This window comes from Miniopterus schreibersii (genome assembly GCF_964146895.1).
Source record: "Miniopterus schreibersii genome assembly, chromosome: 5".
Classification (NCBI taxonomy): Eukaryota; Metazoa; Chordata; class Mammalia; order Chiroptera; family Miniopteridae; genus Miniopterus; species Miniopterus schreibersii.
Genome location: NC_138106.1, coordinates 15197292 through 15221717, shown reverse-complemented (window position 1 = coordinate 15221717; position 24426 = coordinate 15197292). Strand labels below are relative to the sequence as shown.

The 24426-nt window shown below is 33.9% G+C and overlaps 1 long non-coding RNA gene across 2 annotated transcripts in view; it reads left to right on the top strand.

Annotated features, from left to right (window-relative positions):
- The window catches only part of LOC308557431, a 255127-nt gene that overhangs the window by 153949 nt on the left and 76752 nt on the right, over positions 1-24426 (top strand). The gene's annotated exons all lie outside the window — the stretch shown is intronic.

Below are 24426 nucleotides of genomic sequence, written 5' to 3'. Positions count from 1 at the left end.
ATAAATAACTTATTAGTAATTAAACGTCTTACAGTTTCCATTTCCATCTTAAAGCCCACTCAAGATCAAATTTACAATAGTTAAATTGCTAAAAATTCTGAACTAATAGCGAGGTGAAATTATGTAACCCAAAATGAAATTATATATAAAGCACAGGTGTTTACTAGCATTGGTATGGTCAGATATACAAATTGCATTGCCGATAAAGCTTCTCCTTTCTCACTTGAGAAAAGTGCAATTAAATGTAATTTACAGATGTGCAAATGAACAGCTGCTTTCTTCTAACTCAATTTCAAAGAAATGAGCTAAATTATAATGGGTTTAAAAGTCACTACCTTTTAATGGTTTTTAAATTGGATTGGAAGCAGCATTACTAGGTTTACTAGATAAAGAGAATTAATACTTATGAGTACCTGGGACAATCTCTGTTTAGGTGGCAACAGAACCATTACGGTATTGGAAAATACAACCAGACCAAAACTTATAGCAGGTTTGTAAAAGTTGATTTTTAATTGTGTAGATCCACCCTATGCACTCTGTGCCCATATGCCATTTACATTATATACTCCTTGACAGCATGCAATGGTTCAGCTATGGCTGAAAAACAATGTGTGTATGTGTATGTACATGTTCACAAGATGGTGTGTGCGTGTGTTGTTACTGTGTTTGTGTGTAACAGATTTTCATGTTTTCTTTTCCTAATGATGAGGAAAATATCAACTGTAAGATATAAGCACATTAGTATATTGGTAAAAATAGGGAATATTGGTAAACTGTTCTGTGCATTGTATTATAAGAAATGATTTGAATCTATATTTCTGGAAAATCAGCTTTTTAAAACCATCCATGCATTTTACTTGGAGATACTTATATACTCAATAATGATAAGCTACTCTCACTAATATTTTTTCCTTAGTTAAAGACCCATTCTTGACCAAATTTCCTTGGGCTTGAATAGACTTCTTTTCTTTGCAGCTAAGAATAGGCAAGTGTTTCTAAACTCTCCTGGAAAGGTATGTTGATGATTCAAGGAAGAAGGAGAAGTTGAAGGTGATGGATTACATTGGACCAAGGAATTGAAGGGCTTCTACCCCGTGTAAGCTCAGAGACTGATTATCATCAATCCATTAGTATTTCAACAATAATTTGCTCTTCTAAGAGTATTACTAAAAAAATTCCAAAAATTTGACCTTGGAAGTAATTAGAAAAGTGACTCATTGGTTACGAGTGTTCTGAAAGAACACTTTACTTACCCTGTCTGCACCATATTTGCAAGGGATTGACTCCTGCCGTTGAAAGTGTTATACATGACCAGTCATTGACACATGGTTCAGATCGTATACAAAGTGCTTCATATATCTCATCTCAGTCCTTTAAATTACCATCAAAGGTGGTGATAATTATCCCCATTGTACAGATGGAAGGCTCAGAGTGCTTAAGTAATTTTCCCAGAGTTCCAGGGCCAGTAAGGGTTGATGATAGGATTTGAACCTCTGTTAATGGGACCTGTAGGCCATGCTGTTACCTGTTGCACTGCCTATTTCAAGTACTGACCTTGAGAGTATGAGAAACATTAAATATTATCTCCCCTCTGATTTAAATGATCTTTTTATTTTTACTAACAATGGAAGAAACAGAGTACTAAAAATATTAAAGTCAGCCACAGATGGGTAGTAGTGGGAGATACAACTCCTTTATATAGTAGGTACTTTCAATATTTGAAATATGTTCAGTTGAGTGCATTCCCTAAGTGTTAATGAATATATTTATTACATTGTGTATATTGATAGTCTGGGATTGTCATCTGGGTATTATTTTTACTTGCTAATAAGCAACTGCTTCAAATAAAATAAATAATATTAATATACTAAAATGTAGTTTACAATGCCCTTTCACATATACACACATTAATTCTGGAAAGGAGAGGATAACACACTCTTCCACCCCAAAGACTGGAATAATTAGTATCAGATAGCTAGTAAAGACTGAGCTATGACCTATACTGAGACTTTTTTCCACTCTAAATCTGTCTTTTATTACAACAAACTACATCTCTATAAAGAATGAAACCTCACATAAGAGGTCTTAGATGAAAAGTGGCTTACTATCATTTTCCAAAATATTTTTAAAATAAAACTGATCTTATTTATATTTATTGCACCAGAAAATTCCCTTATAACCTGGAAATTTATCAATAATAAATTATAAACAATTTGTTTTTAAAGGTTTCTTGGGGTTTATAGTTCTAAAACATACCCCCCTAACATAATCATATTCCTTTCTATTATTTTTGTGTTTGAATAACTAGTTCAAATTTGGTCAAGGTCAATGATGCTTGTTATTATTTTTGACAACTATACAATGCCCGATAATGATTCCAGTTCTGACACCAGCTGGCAATAAGATTCCCTCTCAGATGAATTCATACATGGCCTGTTGACAATTCAAACATGTAATGGACACTACAAAATTCCACTGCTGTGCTTCTGCTTAATTAGATGCATTTGCATCTAACAGGAAGAGAAAGACAACTTTCTACAATGTGCTCCCCAATTTAATCCTAGGTATTAAATACATTTTTAAACATGTGCAATGCCTGAAGGCCTCCAAATAAATCAACTAATATGGACTTTTGACAAATACTAGTTTGTTATACTCGCATGCTATAATGTCTTCAGCTTTGTAAAAATACAGTTGGCATCCAAGTGTTGTCCTCTTTGACTCAGGATGCCACCTTGCAGCAATTGGCCTTTAATTGACCCGTGAAAATGGATGGAGTTATTCTGATCTCACTATGGAGAAGGTCAGGTTCACACTTGGATTTGAGAACAGCAGAAGGAATCATCTTAGAGGAAGAAGCTGATTTTTAAAAAGCAGCTATTTATTTACATTGAGTTCATCAGAAATAGGTAGAGACCAGGAAGGAAACAGCTGCAGAATTACTTCAGGATATTTTTAAAGTGCCTCCACTTAGGTATCCCTGTCTAAATATGTTAACTTTATAGCCATTTCCTCATGAGGAATGCATTGAATTTTTCACTAGAAGTATTTTTTTTTTTTTTTTTTACTTTACTCTTCAGTTAACACTTACCTGTTCTTCTTGCTGTAATATTTAAGCAATTTTATCTTAAAGATTTCATAATACTCAGTTCATCAGTCCTTATTTCTCTTTTGTTGCAATTGTTTGCTTTCTTTAATGAAGGTGCTATAAAAATGAATTAATATTTAACTATGACGAATAACAGCAAGAGCTAAATATGTTTTTCTTTTGACTAGACTAATTGTGAAGTGATAAAATACAAAATTTCTAACCAATGATGGCATGTTTTAAATGGACACAACTTACTGTCTATAATGGCTATTTTTCTGTAATCATAGTTATGAATATAATTTATCAAGGAGTTTCCTTTTGAAGGCAGGGGTATAGCTATTATTTCCTTGCTGTTTCCTTGTCTTGTTTAGAGTAAATGTTAGCTTATAGAAAACTAAGTGGCAGCTCTGGCAGATACGAGCCACAATGATTCTCAACCCCACTAAGGAAATTGCCGTATGTGGAAGACTGTTCTGCTGCCCTTATTTGTTATAGGTCCTCAATGCCCACGGATAGAAAATATTCTATTCTGATGCATGACTACTTTGTCATTTGAGTTAAAATGTGTTAAAAATTGAATAAAATTCAAGCCATAAAAGATGAAAGGGATGTAGATATACTGTTCTTTTGCATTAATTATTTTGATTACACAATAGTCTTTTAAAAGGAAATGTTATAAAATTAACCTATATACCTTTCATCCTATGTTGTTCTTCCAGTCTCTGGCGGATGCTAGCTATTAGATAACTGATTCAAGAAAGGAAAAGACACATAAAGGGCATGGTGTATCTATAAACCTATCTGTAGTAATACTTACCTTCTCTCTGGAATAATAAAAGTCTATCTGCAATTAGAGTGGTTAGTCAGCCAACTACCTTTCACTAATGAATTCACATTTTTGTACCCTTATTAAAAGCACATTTGTGAGTATTTCTGTCCTAATGAAGATTAAGTTAACCAGCTAATAGGGTTTTTGTTTGTTTAGTTTGAGTTTATCGTGTGTCTTCCTTAAAAGGAATAAAAATCATTCATGCCAGCAAAAATTTCTTTGAACAACTTTTTATGAAAAAGACACTTTCAAATGCCATATGAGTCTGTTGGAAAGGTAACTGAATTCAACAAAACCACTAATTGATATTCTGTGTGAAAGCTACCCTCATAATACATCTGGTACTTATTTCTATTTCTGTTGCAGAACAGGAACTGACATATAATAATAGATGCTCAACAAATATATCTTGAATGAATAAATGAATGATCTTAATAAAATAAATATTTATATCTTTAACTGGGTTTCCCCTTCTCGACATAGCTCATTTTCTTAAAGACTGAAAGACACTTAAAACTACTTTTGGTGCTTACCTTTCAAAGATTCAGTTACTTTGCAAAGGAATAACATCTAGTTAAAACTTAAGTATTTGGAAAAGTCAATTCGACTCTCGTTTTGTAATATCAGCCAAAGAAATTGGCAATTTCTGAGGATCAATGTGCGTGGGAACTTGCAATCATTATGGCTATATCTGGTCTATCAAGGATTTAATAATTTAGTTTATACTGCAATTTAAAAACCAATTAATAACTGAGATGTAAAAACAGTACCCAGCTTACTTTGGCCTCCTTGTATTGGATCATAATTAAAACAAAGTATTTTGTTTTTCAAAAGGTAATTTTGTGTGTATACATGTAGTTATATCTTAGGGATTTTTGGACATTGCACATACAAATTGTATCTTCCTAAAAAATGAGAACTTGCATTTTTGACATTTATGAAGTCAAATGAATATATATGTGCATCTTTTCCCATTCAATTATTAAGAAATATTGTTTAAAGAAGATGCATACAAAAATATGGTAAGTCATATGAACTAGTATATCACCTATGTTGGAACACTTTTTAATAAGTGTAGCAAAGCCAGCAAATTTCTATCCCTAGAAGTATTTTTCTTCTTGATTTAAATGATAACTTCTAAATCCTTCAGTACATTAGTATCATGATTTTTCTATTAATGGAATGCTGCCTTTGGCTCTCCATATGCCAACTTATCACCAGGAAATTTCTTATCTAATCATCAGGAAGATTTAATCAAAATCAATTAGTTTAGTTACTAACAAATATACTCTTAGGGATATGTGAGAAACCAAGCATATAAAGACTGAATTATTTCACTTTATAGTACCAAAACAGATTTAAAATCCATGCCCTTTCCCCTCCTTTCCAAAAATGAAATAAATTTAATATAGTTGGAGCAAACAGTTTTTAACAACAAAAATCTTTATAAAAATAATACTAACAGCTACTGCTACTATGCCTCTCCTAGCCTGTACTGAGCTTCTCCTACATTAGCGTATGGTTGAAAGAATAGATATGTTAGATTGCCCTAGTTCAAATCCCACCTCTGCCACTCACTAGTTATCAAATTTTGGAACAATTACTTTCCTTACCTTACTTTTCTCGTCTGTAAATTGGAAATAATAACAACTGATTAATAATATTTATTAAATAAAAAAATAATAACATCTCTTCCAATGAAATGAAGATGTATTGAATTTAATCTGGACACGGGAGTGAATGCAAATAAAATGGGAAAGGAAGCATGTTTTGGGGGATGTTACTTTTTGTTAATATAAAGTCATTGAAACAAGCATCCAGGTTTCCAATGTCTTGCCATAATGGAGACCAAAACAGAGAACAAAGTAGGAAGTTTCTAAGAATATTCAAAAGTAGTGCATGTTTTCTATTTCGTTTCTTAATCAACATTAACTGGAGGGTATGCCAGTCTTATCTTTCATTGATATTTTCTTTTGAAACTTTTCTTCAAGAAACCATAAGCACATTAATTAAACCAGGGTAAAACTACAAAGGATGCACTTCACTTTTCATAGTATAAGTTCACATAAGAAAAAGCAATTAATTTAAAATCCAAGTTTCATATGTTCCCAGCTTTTCAGTTGGGAGATGATGAAATACGCAATCTCAACTCTCCTATTTCTTTTTGGCATCAGTGGTCGCCTTCTCTTGGTTTTCTGAAGTGGTTATTTTGATGACCATCAAAAGGCTGAATGGTGTCCACAATTATCTTCTCCTTCTGACGGTAATTCTATTGTTCAGTAAATTAAGGGAAAGGAACACCAGACGAAACCTGGTATGATTTTTAAAGTTTGGAAAGGAAGTCAGTGTTTAGTTTAATTATTGTCTTTTCTGTACAGGTCTGAATATTTATATTTCGAATAGCCCTTGAGCTTAATTCAGATGTTTAGACATAAGAGTTCTAAGTGAAGTTAACAGATTTTTTATTAAGGTGTATTAGTGTCAATGCATCGTGCCCTGCTTAAATTTTTGTACTTATGTTTTGATCTATTTAATTTTTTAAAAGATTAAAAAGTTTCCAGCATTGAAAATCTTATTTTCTCTAATCTAATTCCTTTACACAAGGTCCAACAAGTCCATTTAAAGAGCAGAAGAGACCTTTGTTGGATGAGGAGCTGTAATAAGGAGCACAGTAGCTAATCTGTGCTCATCTCAACCGAAGGCCCTTTTTTTTGTCTGGGATTCCTTGCATTACAGATACTCAAAAGATCAACGATTCTATTCTCTCAGTTTCACAAAAATATTAGTCCTGATGGTGTCTTATTTTTTTCTTTTCGCATTCAAGATCTAACTAGAGTCATAAATCAGAAACAAATGAACAAAAGGAAAGTTAAAAAAAAAAAAAAAAGAATGGATGCTTTGGGAAAGGAAATGATTTGGTGGTGGAGTGGTTGATTAGATTAATGCAACCAGGTTTCAGAATCTAGAGGGCTGAAGCACAACAAAGGATGCCCAGAATTCTTGAGTACAGTCAAACAGGCAAATATATAGCAGAGGGCTTTGCACAGAGTCTGGGTGTTGCTTGATTTTTAAAATAAATGGATGATGTAATACAGTCTTCTGTTGATCCAGCAATTTCTCAGAACATCTGTATGCTATCTATCCATCCAGTGTAAAAAGGAATTAAAATCATCTGTCACTACCTCCTGCCGCCCCATTCTTATAACCGCCCTCTATGTCTATCAGGAAATGCAGGCTCTGTTCACGCAGGTTTAAGGTTATTTACAAGACAGGCTTCCCCTGTGCCAGTTTATCCTGCACGTTGCCACTAGCGTGTTGCAGCAATTTTCTGACCGATCTTTACATTTTTGTTCCCTCAATTATGTTATCCACTCTTTCTTTCTTGCCTGAACTTTCTTTCAAAAATTAAGATCACATCTCTATTTTTCATAGTCTTTTATGACCCTGTTGCCCGAATGTTCTTTCTCTTTCTCCAAAACTTGCATATTGACTAATTATTGAATTAACTGATTATTAATACTAAATTGATTTTGGAGGAACTTTCTGTGAGGAAACATTTCTTGGGGTTGTTTTGTAAACAACATAGGCAACTATGATGGCTCAGCAGAAATTTTGCAGGAAGATCCTGAAAGAGCTTAAGAGGTGCATGGAAACGGGTAAAGAATCGGGTTGCGGGAGAAGAGTGATGGCATTCTGCGAGGAGGGCACACTCTGGGGACTCTGATGTTTCTTAACTCGCCTTATGGATAAACTGAACTATTTCAGAAATGTCATTCTTTAAACTATGACCATAACAAGTAACAGTAGAGAAAATAACATGGGATCTCCAAAAAGAGCTCTATGCGTAAGCCATGCATTGGGCTTCCACATTTTGACCATTTTTGGATCAAAAACATGGTTTTTAAAATGTAGAAATTCCCTTCAGCATCAACTTCTATTAGCTTGGAAATGTGTATTTAAATATTGAAAAGAATAAGAAACTGATTTTGTTTAGTTATGAAACTTAGATGTTGTGGCTTTAATTGTATGTGATTTTTTATAAGACTGTAACCAAATAAGAAGACAAAATTCTCACTCTTTCAATGACGGTTATCTAGTAGTCATTTCTACTTTGAAGAAATTATTATTACTAAATCGTTTGAATACCAATAATGGCCACTGTAACATAATAAGAGAATTAATATTTGAACTCACTATACAAATAACATCCAAAATGTTTTAAAAGGAATTTTTAGAAATCAATTAGTTTGCTTTTAATGTACTTTTGCTGATAACCATGTTAAGGTATAAGCAATAATGGATTTAAAATAAGTATTCTGATTGGTAATGAAAGTTAAGTTTCAAAAAAAAATCATTGGAAGGTAAAGTTCTTGAAATTGTACCTGACTGAAAAAAAAAAATCAGTAGAGAAAACAGAAACAAATGTCTGCAGTACTAAACATCTGTAAAAATTGGTTATTGCCTTACCATCCTGGACTTTCACATCTGTATGTATAAAATGGCCAATGTCATTTTAACGCTATTAGGGGGAAATGGTGTTCTTTAAAAATCATACTTGCTTTAAGCAAAACAAATAAAAAATTAAAAAATCACTTCACTGAGAGCTAGCTAAAACAATATTAAATTTCTAGATCATGGTCAAAATAACGTCATTACCTCCTGCATGATTTATACAGCCTTTTGGCTATTGAAGGTTCCATCTAAATGCAGTTGTGGTAATATGCAAATACAGAATAATCTGGGAGTTAAAACTATATGTATTTAATGGCAAGACCAATGTCATCTTTAGTAAAACATCGCTTGCAAGTGGGGGATTTTAGTATTTAAGCGTTATCACTTGAACCCAGAGTTGCCATTTTTCCTACTCACTTATATGATAGTATATATGCTTTATTCCAAAGAACTCAAGATGCCTCTTTTTAAATGTTGCCACAGCTTCATTACCAAAAATAGTTTTAACTGAGTTTCAAATCTTGAGCTGAATTTAGTATTAAACATAGTTTATTGATTACATGCATTTTATTGTTGATAGTTAAACATGCATCAATGTATAGCTTCTTTTTAAAAAAATAAGCAAAAAAGGTAAAGACTGTTTCTTATTTACATCTACCCAGCATCTTGTATGCACAGAGAACGCTTTCCTTATGTTTATGAAATAGATTCACCATCAGAGGCAAGAATAAGCCCTTTGCTTCTTGCTGCCTGCAGGGTTAAGGCTCCCCTCGTGGAGTAAGTCTGGGATTTGGGATTTGTGTTGTGGTTGTTTGTTTCTGTTTCTTGGATGAACTGTGGTATAATAGAAAATGAACAAGTAAGCAAGCAGGAGAGCAATGGTAGGGAGGAAGCCATCAGATAATCGACAGGTTCCTCACCCCTTTCCGCTGCAGCTTAGTGTTTAAGGCCCTTCCCATTGTTCTTTAGCCTCTGGTTCAGCTGGCCTGAAACTCTCACTAGTTTTTCATACTTCTATATATTTGCACATACTCTTCTACATCATGGCAAATCCTTCCCTTCTTTTCTGCTGAAAAATGTCTGCAGGGTCTCCATACTCTGACATGTCCTTTGAAAAATCTTCCCTGACTCCCCAAGGCAAGGCTGGTCCTCTCTGGAATGGTGCATGCCTCTAGCCCCATGCTTCTCACATTGACTTACAAATATTCATTTACATACATGTCTGCTCTCAGGCTAAGTTGTCAGCTCCTTACAGTGGGGACTATTCCTTATTCATTTCTGTATTCCCACCACCTTCTATTATGCCTTTCACAGTTGGCATTCTATGAAACGCTGATTGGTATTTCTAAGCATGAATCCTGTCTTTTCGAACAATAATATATTTACAATAAAATGATATATGATCCCAAACAGTAGTTTATACTCTTTGTTGCCTTATTTTTCCCCAAAAAGTAAATAGTAAAGAAAGAAAAAGAGCACCAAATTTAGGAATAAAATGAGATTTGTCTGAAAAGTATTAATTTGAATAACTTGAATAAAATATCCAGTTATATTAATACCATATTTTAAAAATTTAAGATTATAAATGAGTTTTCCACAGTTTCTGTTTTTCCTAGACAATAGAATTTTAAAGTAGAAAAATCATTAGAGTATATCTTAATGAAGTACATTTTAATTGTGCATTGAATGAATGAATGAAGCCCAGAGATGTTAAGTGACATATTCAAGTCACATCTGTTAACATCAATACTAGCTAGGACTAGAGCCCAAATCACAATGTCAGATTAAGATTAAATCCCAATTTTTAAAATTCTGAGATTTTTAAAATTTTTATTTTTAAATAATTTTAGACCTACAGAAAACTTGCAGAGATAACACAGAGAGTACATGTATACCCTTCACTCAGTTTTCCTTATTGTTAACAGCTATGTAATGATAGCACAATTATCAAAACTAGGAAATTAATACCAAATTGAGGGTCCCACATTACCTTTTGTTGTTGGGTCTCTTTGTCTTGCACATTTTTTATATTTTAAAAGTCTTTTCTTTTATAACCTTGGCAATTTTGAAGAGGACTGGCCAGTTATTTTAGAGAATGTCCCTCATTTGGGTTTGTGTGATGGTTCCTCATGAGTACATTGAAGTAATGCATTTTGGGTAAGAATAAGTGCTACGCCCTAATCAGTGCATCATATGAGGAGATACATGATGTCAATGTATCTAATTACTGATGATATTAACCTTCAACCTCATCACTTGAAGGTGGTGTCCATCAGGTTTTTCCATAGTAAGGTTACAATCTTTCCCTTCATAATTAATATTTACCTTAGAGGATATATATGTTTGCTTTCAACTAAGCAAATATCTGCTTTTCATCAATCTGCACACCGATTTTAACATTTATTTTAGATCATGTCAATAACAATTATTACTATTGTGTTTGCTTAATGTGATTTTGTATGTCCCTCATTTATTAATTGGAATTCTTCTAAATAGGTGATGTCTCTTCTCCCCCATTTGTTTGCACTTTCAATTATACAGTATATTTATATTAGTATGGACACATGGGTATATTTTATAAGGGGGGTTATAATTCAATACTGTCAGCACGTATTTTGTTCCAATTATTCCAGCTTTAGCTTTTGGGATTTTTTCAGACTGGCTTCAGTGTCCTTTTGATGTGACCTCATCTTTTTTGAGAGCTTTCTTATTTTTTGACAACACAAGATATTCCAGATTTACCTTCTGTTTTTCTTGCTCAGTTCTGAAATAAGTCACTTGCTCAGAGAATTTTAGTTCCTTTTATTGGAGAATGGTATTTAGAAACCAAGATCTGGTTGCTAGGTATGCATATTCCTACTGGGGTGTTATTGCTTCTAAACCCTCTTAATAAACAGTGCTAGGTAATATATTTATGGATGCTAATCTGTGCATAGACACTCATCCGTATTTATTTCTATATGTGTTTATATATATATGAACAATTATGAGTCAATACTGGTATCTCTGATTCTAATCTAATACAACGAAGTTTATTCTAGCCTCCTGCCTTTTCTTATTTGTAACTTTTTTTCTCTAACTGAAAATTTTAGCTTTCATTGTCTACAGTATATTAACGTCTTTGTTCAGTTCTGGTACCCACATCAAGCAGTTACAAAGCCGATAACCTGTACCCGTGTGAGAAACTGATTTACTAACCAGGGTAAAGTAATATGGACAGTTTCATTTGCCTCATAATATTATAAAATATTTTTTTCCAAAGTTACTTTGGTTCATTATATTCTTCTCCATCCCATCCAATGTGGTTGTGTCTTTCATTTATGACATAACTAGGTTCATTTACTGCTTATATATTCACCTTATAGCCTGGGTTATTTTTTCATTATTATTAATTTAGGGGGATTGTGAAGATAGCTGTCATTCTAATAGGGGAAACTATTTTTATAAAAAAAGTATTGCTTCCTCTACATCCTGACTACCAGGGTCATATTCCCCCCTCACCCTCCTCTCTTTGCTCTTCCATTCCCTGTACGTAGCCACTTTCATTAGCTTCTGGTTTATCCTTTCTGTATTTCTTCTGCACTGATGAGCAGATACCTTTTTATTTCCTCATATCCCCTTGTTTTTTACAAGAAAGGTAGTTATTGTAGATACTCTTACAATTTGCTTTCTTCACTTGAGAAATTTTCCTGGAAATGACTCCAACTCAGTCTCCACAGAGAAATTCCTTATTCATTTTGACAGCTGTGCAGAGTACACTGTTGTGTTGCGCTAAGACTAGGGTTAGGACTAGGGTTAGGATTAGGGTTAAATGTAGGCCTTAAGGCTAAAGGTAGAACTAGGGATAGGTTAGAGTTAGGGTTAGGGTTTGTTGTAAGGTGAGGGCTAGGGCTAGACTTATGCTTAGGGTTAGGGTAAAGTTTAGGACTATGATGGATCAATAGCTTTCTTGTGCATGAGCATTCGGTTGTTTCCAATATTTTGCAATTTAAATCATTACTGTAATGAAGAACCATGTGCATATGTATTTTTCTAAGTTGGTCAAGGTGCCATCAGGGTAGAGTCCTAGAAGTTTGATTGCTGAATCTATAGGTAATTGAATATGTAGTTTCAGTAGGTATTGCTCAACTTATTTCTAGAAGAGTGGGGCCAATCTTTATGTCTACCAGTAGTAATGGGAATGCCTATTTCCCCATACCCCCATGAACAGAATATATCATTAATTTTTGCAGTCTGACAGTTAAGAAATGGTAACTCAGTATTTTAATTTGCACTTCACTGACTATGATGGAATTAAATTATTTTCATATATTTGGAAGGTTACTTCTATTTCTGTGTGAAAATTGTCATTTCACATATTTTTCAAACTTTTGTTTTAGGTGTCTTTCCTCTATTTTTAAGGGTTGTTTATATATCGTGGATATTAGCCCTTTGTGGTATATGTTGTGAATATTTTCTCCCAGTTTTTTAGTTGTTTTTGGACTCTACAAATTGTCTCCTGAAGATTTTTAGATGTTTTCAAATGCACTCCAATTTATTCATCTTCTCTTTTATTGCTTCTGGATTTGGATTCATATTTAGAATGCCTTTTCTAATCCACAGTCAAAGAGGAATCCATGTGTTCTTCTGGTAGTTATGTGGTTTCGTTTTTACATTTAGATCATGAATTCATTTGGAATTTATTTTGTTGCATACTATGAGATAAGCACCTAATTTTATCTTTTTTTCAAATGGCTACCCGGTTGTTCCAGCACCATTTATTAAGAGCTTATCTTTACTGCAATAATTTGAGATGTTACTTTTAACATGTGCCAAATTTCAGGCTGTTTCTGGACATCATAATGCATTTTTCTGGATTGTCTACTTATGTGACAGGACTGTATATTTAGTCATAAAGGCCTTATAGTATATTTTAATGTCTAATAGGGCTAGCCCCTCTTGTAGATTTTGTTTTTTAGTGTTATTCTGGCTACTCTTTCATGTTTGCTTTTAAAATGAACTTTAGTGTCAAAATGTCTAACCACATAAAATAGCTTGCTGGTGTTTTTATTGGGGTTTCATTAGATTTACAAATTAACTAAGGAAGAGGTCACATCTTTATAATGTTGAGTTGTCTTAGTCAAGAATAAGATGTATTTCTATTTGATTAAGTCTACTTTTATGTCTTGGAGTATTTTTTAAAAATTTAAATGTTCTACATTTCTTGTTTAATTAATTCCTAAGTATTTAATCTTCCTTATTGTAATTGTTAATGGGTTTTCTGTATCATTATGTCTTATAGTAATTTATTGGTATATTAAAGCTCTTTATTTTTCATGTTAATCCTATATAATGCTACTCGCTGAATTCTTTATTTGTTTGCGTTAGCTTTATCATTGATTCTCTGAGGTTTCTCCAGTATGCTATCGTATCATCTGTAGAGAGATAGTATCACTTCTTTTTCCATTCTTATACCCCTGCTTAATTGTATTGGCTAATATCTCAAGTACTTTGTTGACTAGTAGTATAAATAGCAGGCTTATCTTTTCCCCAATTTTAGTGGAGATGCTTTTATTGTTTCTTCATTAAATAAGATATTGGATATTGGCTTCTGGATGGTATATATATATATATATATATATATATATATATATATATATATATAAAATCCCTGTTTAATTTCCTTGCTGTTTTCAAGTCATTACTGAGTGTTTAATTTTGTCCGAGTCTTTTTTAGCATCTATAGAGACCATCATGATTTTTCCTCCTGAGATCTATGATAAAGTGATAGTAATAGATTTCTAAATACTGAAGTGATTTCCCATTCCTGGAATAAAGTCCATTTGGTCATGTCATATTGTTTCCTTACCATGATGTTTGACTCTGTTTGTTAATATTTTGTTTAGTGGTCTTGAATTAATTATGGGTGATACTCATCTTTTCTTCTCTTTCTTTGTAAGTATTATCTTAGGTATCATAGTTATGCTTATTTTGTAAAAGGAATTATGAATCTTTAAACCCTTTTCAATGCATTGGAATAATTTCTAGAGTCTTTAGACTATATGGTCATTAAAAGTAGGTAAAAGTCCCCTGTGAACTCATCAGGTCCTGGTGCTCTTTGTGGTCTGTTTTAAGATTGACAGTTCTCGTGGAGTCAATTCAGTAATATCCATCTCCCCAGGGAAACTATTTAGTTTTTCAAATTTATTTTAGCAGAGCACTACAAAACACTCCTGTCTGTGCGTGTGTCTGTATGTGTCTGTGTGTGACTATGCTATCTCACTACCTTTTCTGGATCAGTTAGCTAGTGCTTTTTGTTGTGGTTAGCCTCACGACAACAAGTGGAAGATATTTTTTTCACTGCTTTTTTAGAGAGTGGAAGGAGAGGGAGAGAGGGAGAGAAACATCAATGTGAGAGAGACACATGGACTGGTTGCCTCCGGTCTGCACCCCCACTGGGGACAGGACGTGAACCCTCAGCCCAGGTACCTGCCCTTGACAGGGAATTGAACCATGATCCTTTGGTGTACAGGTGGATGCTCTAACCACTGAGTAACAGTGGCCAGGGCAGCTAGTGATTTTTCTCTCATTAATTTTCTCTAAAAAACAAGATTTTAATTTATTAATTAGATCTACTGTTTTTCTATCCTTTTATTCTCTGAGCATTTTCTTCTTTTATTTTTATGATTTCCATCCTTATGATATTTTATTTTTGATTCTTCGATATAAAATTCCCTGGACAGACTCCAAAACAGACCTATCCTACCTCAAACTAATTTCTATATGATCTTATATCAGGTAGTACTATGATAATTGTATATATTATTATGAAACACTTGGTTTCAAAACTAGGTTGTTATTATTTTAATATTTAATACTGAACACTTTAGACCATTAAAATACTGACTTTTCATAAAATGTAGCTCAGTGCATCATTTTACGAGCTTATATTACAAATGCATAGATTCTACCCCTGGGATTTTCGGTCAGTGTATCTGGAGGGTGCCTGAAACTCAGGAGCAGAAAATTTGAAACTGCATAGAAACCACTGATGTAGTCCACTGATTTTGCAATATTCCTCTTAAGCAAGGTTTCACTCCTGACCCAATCACTTTAATAGTCAGATGCACTCAAACCTATTAGGGTGCTTTTGCTGGTAAATGTGTCCCTTTTGGACCTTTTGAATTTTGACTTGATGATTATTGTATATATATATTCAACAATTTAAAGCATATTTAGGTTGAAAATAGGCAATATGATGGCTTTCTCCTGGCTGAAGTATAATGATTTCCTTAAATGCTTATCATCCCAGACAAAGTAAGTCAAATGAGCTATACTAACATCTTAGCTAACACCTATAAATACAACTGAACGGAGTGATTACTTCACAAACTTGTTCCTCCTCACTATCATCATCATCATCAAGCTTTGTATACCATAAATAACTGAGCACTTAGTAAAGACTGTGAGTGATAAAGAAAATACAATGAACAAGCATGAACAGATATTATGTGAGAATCATGCAACAAAATTATAACCATTTAACTTACTCAAGCAACAGAAATGTTAGTTAGAAGCTCAGCTCTATTTGTTTGGATTTTCCTAGACTGAAACTACTAACATCACTTCATGTCAGGTAGGGCGATATTCTGAAAAGTCTTTGTTCTCAGTTTTTCGTTGTTTTGCTAAAGCCTCAGGCATAGTTTCCACTCAGCCTAGGTTACAAAATTGTTAGACTGAAGTCTCATTCCAACTGACAAATGAAAACATTTCATCCCTGCAATTCTCCACAAAATACAAAGGAAAGTAATAGGTGATATTACTGTCTCTACTGCATTTGTCTGGGAGTTTCTCTGGTTAGCTGGTAGGTGAATTATTTATCATTTCCTTCAGTTGCAAAATAGATGCAGTGTTAAGGTTGATACTGTGTGTTTGCACATTGCACACTGACAGTAATTTTTACAAAATAATTCTGGTATAACTGGGGTGGATGCCTGAAAATGTTGGTCTTATTTTTTCAGTGGCAAAATAGAGACAGAGAGTTAGGGAATGCTCTGCCTTAGGCTATCAGTGTGAATCCCCGAGATGACTAGGGGCTGGGAAAGAAGTTCAAATCTGTCTTCATTTACCAGGCTAAGATTTCTCTACAAAACTAATTTTCAATTTCGATATAATATAACCTTTGATTTCCCTTCATAATGTGTATAGCCGTAGAGCCTCCTTTGTCCTTACGTTACAGTTCCTCACCTTATGCTATTGGAGGCAAAGCAAAAGTCAGGAGAATTACACTCATTTGAAAAATGACCAAATTATTATTGCCCTGGAGCAGGGCACAGTTGGAGTTTATCAGTGAGTCATTTTATGGCCTCTGATAATGTTTCTATCTCCTGGATCCATCCTCTGCTAATATTCCTATAATTTCCAAAGCAACTCTATGGAAGAATTATCAGCAAAATTGTTCTGCAGCGGAAATAGCTTAATTCATTGAAAGTAAAGCAAATTTTATCTGTTTTTACTCCAACTCAGAAGATTAAAAAAATACCAAAGGAAAATCATACATAACAGATGTTAATATTAAACAAAGGAAAAACTCAGGGTCTTTCCATCTTTTGAAATAAAATGAAAAGGCCAACCATGATTTTATTCCACTTACTATAAATAAGACTAAAGGAGAATCAATAAAATTTACTTAAGAGATAATCATGCATCTTCATAAATACTTAAATATTAATTTAAATACAGATGCTTTGCTATTCAACAGAGGCCTTACAGTAAAATATGCAAACCAAAAAGTTGCATTTATTTCAGAGTTTGAATGTGTCAAAAATGCCCTGGTATATTACTTAGTAGTTACAACTAGTAAACACTTATTTGCACAAATATTGATTTGAGATAATGTCATTGTCATCAGATCCTGCTTCTAAGAAAGCAGACGCTGTAGTTATAATAATAATATACACGTTTTCAATGGTATTTAAGGGAGCAGTTATTTAGAATAGTGATGTTGGTGCAAAAGCCCATGTGATAGTGGCTATTTTACCCTATCAATTCTTTTGGAAACAAACAGGGTAAGCAGGAAGATATTAAATATGCTTTTATGCAACTTTGGAATTAAAATGTGTCATGCAATAATTATTTTTGAAGTATTAGTTTGATTAATAGGTGTTCCACATGTGTAATAATCAGTGACTATTAGAGAGATAGTTTCAGGGATTTTATTTTACCAGAAGGGGAAAGTAAAATTTTGGGGAGCCTAAGATCTTCTGTGGTCATACTTAAGTTGCGTGATTGAAATAATAATGCTAGGAATTTTAATAGAGCTGTTACCATGTATTTAGTATTTACGTTGAACCAGACAATGTTACTATATACACTTCATGTTGATCATGACAGTTAAAATCACAACTAATATTGGACATTTTGCATACACAGAAGCCAGTCTCCGAAAATTTAGGTAACCTATCCAAGGTTAATCCACTCCATAACTTATGTTCATTTTTTCAAATGCCTTTTCTCTTTGTTTAAGCTAAATCTTTGAAGAGTGCTTTAATCATGCAATGTAATCATGAAATAATGAGAAAAGAATAGTGACAACTATTTGGGCAATAACGAGGAAATTATACTTTCTTGAGGGATATCATTTGGCCCTGGGTATAACTGGGTCCGATGTAATTAATTGTTAGCTACTTTGTAATAGGCTCTGATTGTATCTGTTTTTCTACTTTGCTGCATAAATAGGACTGTGCATTTGATAAGAGTCACAGCTATAAATGTGGTATTACAGATGATGTCATATGCAGCACATGAGACAATTATGTAATGAACAATGTCTGTAAGCATTCTGCATTGCCTTTATTTACGTGTTTTATAAGAAAAACTCTTTAGCCCTGGTTAGTGTGGCTCAGTTGGTTGAGTGTTGTCCAGTGCACCTAAAGGTCACTGGTTCAATTCCCGGTCAGGGCACATCCGAGAGGCAACCGATCCATGTTTCTCTCTCATATCGATGTTTCTCTCTCTTGCTCTCTCCCTCTCCCTCCCTCTCTCTCTAAAAGTCAATAAAAACATATTTAAATTTTTTTAAAAGAAAAATTCTTTTGTATCTCATGAGGTGATGATGGAGTAATTATACAGGTTTTTTTTCTAATGGAAGAGTTATGAAATATTTACACTATATAAAAACTAAGATGATGACAATATGCAATTCAGTAAAGATTACATCTACTCCACATTTCCATACACTGTTTTCTCCAATGTTCTCTTTTTGCCTAATTGGACTACAGGAAGTCTGAACATTCATTGAGTTAAGTAAATGTGATTGTGGTTCCTTGTTTCTAATTTTTATTTTAACTCAAGCTATTCAGAACAAGTTATGATTTTAAAATCCTTATCTCAAAATTTTAATTTTAAGACAACTTTAAGAAACCATGTATATGTCCCAAATTTATTGAGTACAAACTCTGGGTCAAATAACCTTGTTTGAGACTCCAGGACAGAAATAAGTGATTTAGTCTATTGGTTGAGATATACATATTAATAAAATATCATTTAGGGTTTCTTTTCATGAAGTTCATGGTCTCCATATTAGTGTATGAATTGGTCTCAGGGGAATCTTGAAATCTTAAAATTATGTGTAAATCATTGTGGGTCTATGGATATGAACATTTTGCTAAGGAAAGTGTTCATGGATTTCATCAGATTCTCCGAAGGTTGACAATGTAAACAAAGTTAGTTATTAATAATACTCTTCTTACTGGACAATGGAAATAAACTAGTTTTAGTGGTACATTTTTTGATATGTGAAGAAATTTGGGGTTAAAAGTATTGTGACTTGCCTAATGTCACGCAACAGTTTAATGGCTGATCTAAAACACTAGTAAGTTCTCTTTTGACATTGTCCATAGTTGCTTCCCACCATATATTTATCTCATTGATATTATCTCAATTTTTGTTCAAACTCTAAAATATTGGCTAGTCATATAAGCTGAAGCATTTTTTCCTACATTCTCTTCATCTGTTAGATGGGAACATGGGCTTACATATTCCATGTTTAGTAGGGAAAATCCCAACCCAGCATTAGCATCCAAATTCCAATTCAGTTTTTATTTCTGCTCAGTTTTTTTTAAGATGCAAATGACAACCAGAATTTAAAATTTTTAATTTCCTGGGGAGACCTAATCTCAGAACATTCTTTATCTAAGTCACAATATCTTTGATGTCTAATGGTGTTTGATTACCATAAAGATAAATCACAAAATAGAGATTCCATTGTATTTCCTCTATTCTCTGCCAACTGGGACAAAGTCATAAACAGGCAGAAATTTAGATATTTCGACAGGACTGTGCAAGATGTTCTTGTTAAGCCTGTAAACCAGATAGTGTAGTTGATCTGAGGAGCCCAGTCTCCACGCATTCTAGTACTAGTCATAAATGGTTTGGGTTTCCTTTTTTGCTTGTTTGCTTAACATTGAAGTTTGATTTTTCCACCAGGAAAATGGTGTTTTCTATTTATCAGTTTAAATGATAGCAACTCAGTGCTTTCTTCTGTGACCTCAGGAATTATTGACTTTATCCATGCATGTACATACACCTGTATGAAGAATGGTTAGCTTATTTATAATCCTTATATGAGAACTGTATGAAAGATTTCATTTCTTCTTCATTGAAAACTGGAAGGCGTGCACTTTTCCAAAAAGGTGTTGCGCCTTTCCTATTTTATTATGAAGACTAAAGTTCATGCTACATTTCATGTATTTGTCTAACATTTTACTGCTGTAAGGCTGAAAAATAGAAGGAAATTAGGTCAGGTTTAGCCTTTTTAAAAGGCATTTTTACTCTGACACACCACTGGGTGGAGTACATTGCTAGCCCAGAGTCTAATATTACTGTATTAGAGGGTGTTTCTGTGCCAGAAGGGAGAAACTCCTAATCAATTTTGAGGTTTTGTGTATTGTTTTAAAAAGCTGGACATGTTTAATAAAGGCCAAGTGACTAGAATATAATACCAACATCAAATATGCTCTGACATAACTTTCAAGAGTCCATCCATCTTCTCTGGGCCCATGGGAGATAAGGTTTGACACCCTGCCTAGAAAACTCGGAGAGATTTATTTGGAAGACAGCCATTTTATGTTCTGGTCAAAAGAGCAGCTGCAATTTGGGCTGAATTAGTGCTTTAACTCTACATGGAAAAGCATAAAGCTTATTTTTTAGAATGGAATCAAACTGTACCCAGATACTGAGTTTGCGTTTTCGTTGGATGTTCCTTTGATGCAGCTTGTGTTGGAGCTGAGCCTTCATCTCACAATAAAATGAACTTCTGTCAGACGCTCTGTGACACTATCGCTGTTGACAGCATTTACCTGACTCTGGCCTTCAGAACATTATGAATGAGAATAATTTCTTGTATGTGTTAGTCCTATGTCATTTTCAATGTTCCCCATTCCTTTCCTGTCTTTTTGTTTCTCTTTAAATTCTGGGAAAATGAAATTTACCTATCAAATGTGAAAATCTGCACTCTTACAAATTTATTGTTCCTCAGGACTTTGCAGTTTAATAAAATTGGGGCATTTTATAAAACTATTTAGAATCTGTAATTCTAAACATGTACTTCTATATCTCAAGTAAAGATATGTATGTTCTTTGAAAGGCAGGATTCTCAGTCTGACAATTTCCTTCTCTTTGTTTTCTTCCTTGACTTCACTTTCTAACTCAGCACACCTCTTGGCTTCTCTAAGCTTTCAGCTCTCACACCTCCCCCTGTAGCTTTCATGCTCCCAAACCACTCCTCCTGCTCCATTTCCATTCCGAAATGAATTCTTTTTCATCTGTGTGTTTTAACAACCTCATATTTTCACTTCACATAATTTTTCTCTAAAGCTATTGCAGATTCTTTATTTCTCTTTCCCTGTCCCTGCCCCCCCCACCCCCACCCCCACCCCCCCAGGTATAACATCTCATCTATTTCTCTACACTGAGGCCGTGGTTTGCCCAGGGGAGGGACTTTCTCATACACACAGCTCAATGCTATGATGATTTCAATGGTGCCAGCATATTTTAACCACATCATTATCATGTAGTCCCAAAGCCTCGCTTGCTGAAAACACCATCTTTAAAAGGATTTTGTTTCCATTAATCAATTTTAGAATTTGAGATTCAAGCACGTAAAGCATTTATTAGAATGCTCCCTACTTGTTCCCACATTCATGTCATTCTCTTGACTATCTAAGAAAAAGGAATTGTGCGAGAGTCCTTTCTCCCTCCATGCTTACCTCTCCTTTCTATATCCCACGGAGCCCCCCCAACTCTATTCTTCCATACAGTAGTTAAATCAGAGCATGCTGCAGGACGGCATTGTGTGAACTGGTGGCCACACAAGTACTTTGTATTCACTGGAGGTTTAGAAGTACAGCAGCTGCATATAAATATGCATAGTTGAGAGATTCATGATGGTGCCACCTCATTCTAGTGCTGGTTGGCTGCAGTGCAGGCACTACAAATCAATGAACATTTTCCCCATCCATCAGCTGCTCCCTTGCAAGCAGACAAAACACTTACAATGCCAGAAACCCACAGAGAGCTCCTTAGTGAACGAAACCTCACTGTCACAAGATTTAAAATAGCCTTCTTCATCCCACTCTGAGCCTCCACAGCTCTCGACCTCAAATGTCTTTTTTTATCCAATGTGGATCGCAAGCACTTAAAAAATAACACCAGGAAAGAAAGAGGGGGGGAAAGGAGCAATAATAAATCAGGGTTTTGAGGGTCCTCACATTACACTTATCAAAAACAAAGGATTCTTTGAGCATTAACCCTTTTGGAGAATGAAACCCATCATGAAGAATTCGCTTATGTTGACTATACTGCTTTATACTGTAGCGTTAAAGTGTTGAACCATTTAAGTATGCAAAGTACTGTGCCATGCTGTGACAGATATTTCTAATTTATCGGTAATTATTGGGTGGGTTTGATCTTAAAGTTATGATATGCTGATATAAGAAAAATAAATCATAGATATATTTAATACTAGAAATCATATTTTCTCCCATTGATTGAGCAATTTTTGCAGAGTGCTCAGATATATTTATACTATAAATCACTCAATCCATGTAGAAATTTTAATAAAAGTTTAATTTTATTTAATGAAATTTTATATGCTATATATTAATGAATTAAATGTATATTTCTTGGTGAAAAAATATAAATTCATTGCGTCTAGAGAACAAGTATTTTTTTTCATTTTTAGATGGATTCTCATTAACAACAAAAATAGTTTATTCTTGTACAGAATGAGTACTTAGTTACTTAACAGTTTATAACCCTTTCTGACAACTGGCCAGTCAAGTTTCTAGTTAGAGTAATAATCGATTCAATCTCATTCATTTACTCATTCATTCATTTTTTTCAACTATCTGTCAAATACAAACTGTAGCACCATGGAACACAAAATAATATATAACATCTATAGTCCCTGTTTTGAAGATATGAACATTCAGATTGGGGAGGTAGAAAATACAGATATAAATTACCATGTGACTTTCAAATTTTGAAAAAGTCTACTTTGAGTTTTGGCACGTTGAGGATACTCAGTAGATATTTAATAAGCGTATGTGACGTATGGATTTAAAACAGGTCTAGCTGGCTAATGTTTGGTTGCCATATTGCAGGAGGGGCAATACCAAATATAGAGAAAGTGGTTGTAATTATCCATAACTATAGCTCAGAGACGCTGACTGACATGCGTACAGTTGACTTGCTTATGAGCAACAAAACCAAACTTTGAACCCTTATCTGCTTAACTGCAGAGTCTCTCCATTCACTGTCACAAAGCCATGTTGAATTACAAGACGGAATGTGATAATTACTCTAGTGGATCAGAGGAGGTAAAGATCACTTCCAGCTGGGATGACCAAAGAGGACATCATTACGGAGGAGTGGCATTTGAACAGGCCTTTGAAGAATGGGCACAGGAACAAAGCAAATACTACAGATGGGTTAGCAATGGGGAAACCTTATGACTCTCGAAAACAAGTTGCCAAGAAGACGAAGGACATTGCTTTCAGTGAAATGGATGCTGCAAATAACAGCACTATTTAAAGAATTGCCAAACAGGCTCCTCATTAGAAATGGAATCCAATAATGGATTTATATTTCAGATTTCAAATGAAAGTCAGTTAAATTATCTGGATCCCAATGAAGATGCCTCTAAGGAAGTGTTTTTTGGGGTTTTTTTTTGCAATACTTTCATTATTTTTTCTTTTTCAGAAAATGCTATAAGTAACTGATTCAATGTATAGCAGTTCTATGACCTCTGTATATGTGATTTTTCTCAGAGCACAAAGCATATCTAGGTATTTACGTATCTATATGCCTATCTATATCTGTATAGAAACCAGTTATTTGCATTTAACTGGCTAGCCTAAGCTCTAAATTTAGTTTCAAGAGAGCTTTTGTGTTGCCACATATTTTTCAACCTTTTCTTTTCCATCAGTGTTTGAAGGAAGACTAATTCTCATACCAGTTTACTCAACATATAATGAGAAAGTAAATATATACTAAGCATATGATAAATAAAAGTTTTGAGGATTATTCACTCATGTATCTGCTTCCATATTTCAACTATTGAACAAGATATAGAGATTGGAATATTAGATAATAATTCACCAATAAAAAGGCATTTTTGTGGTATTTAAATGCCTTTGATTAGGTTTACGTATTTCCCACCTTTCTAGCCTATAATTCAGACTGCATTCAAAGCAAGATTTTGGCAATGCATATCAAATACGTATAGATGATATGTCATATGTTATGAATACATAGTGTGTGTGTGCACATGCATGTAAACAAGTTAAGGGAACATGAGAACTTAAAAGAATGAAACAATACTTATTTTTTCCTGACTTCAAGCCTTTTTTTTCTTCCTATCAACATTTCTCCCCTAATTTTCCTCTCAAACAAGAAAAGAGAACAGAAAGGGAGAAGTGTTTGGTTTGAATGTAAGGTGAGAAGAAATCAAATATGATTTTTCTCCGAATTTTTGCAAAGGCTACAAATGGAATAGAATTGCCCTGGATGGGAT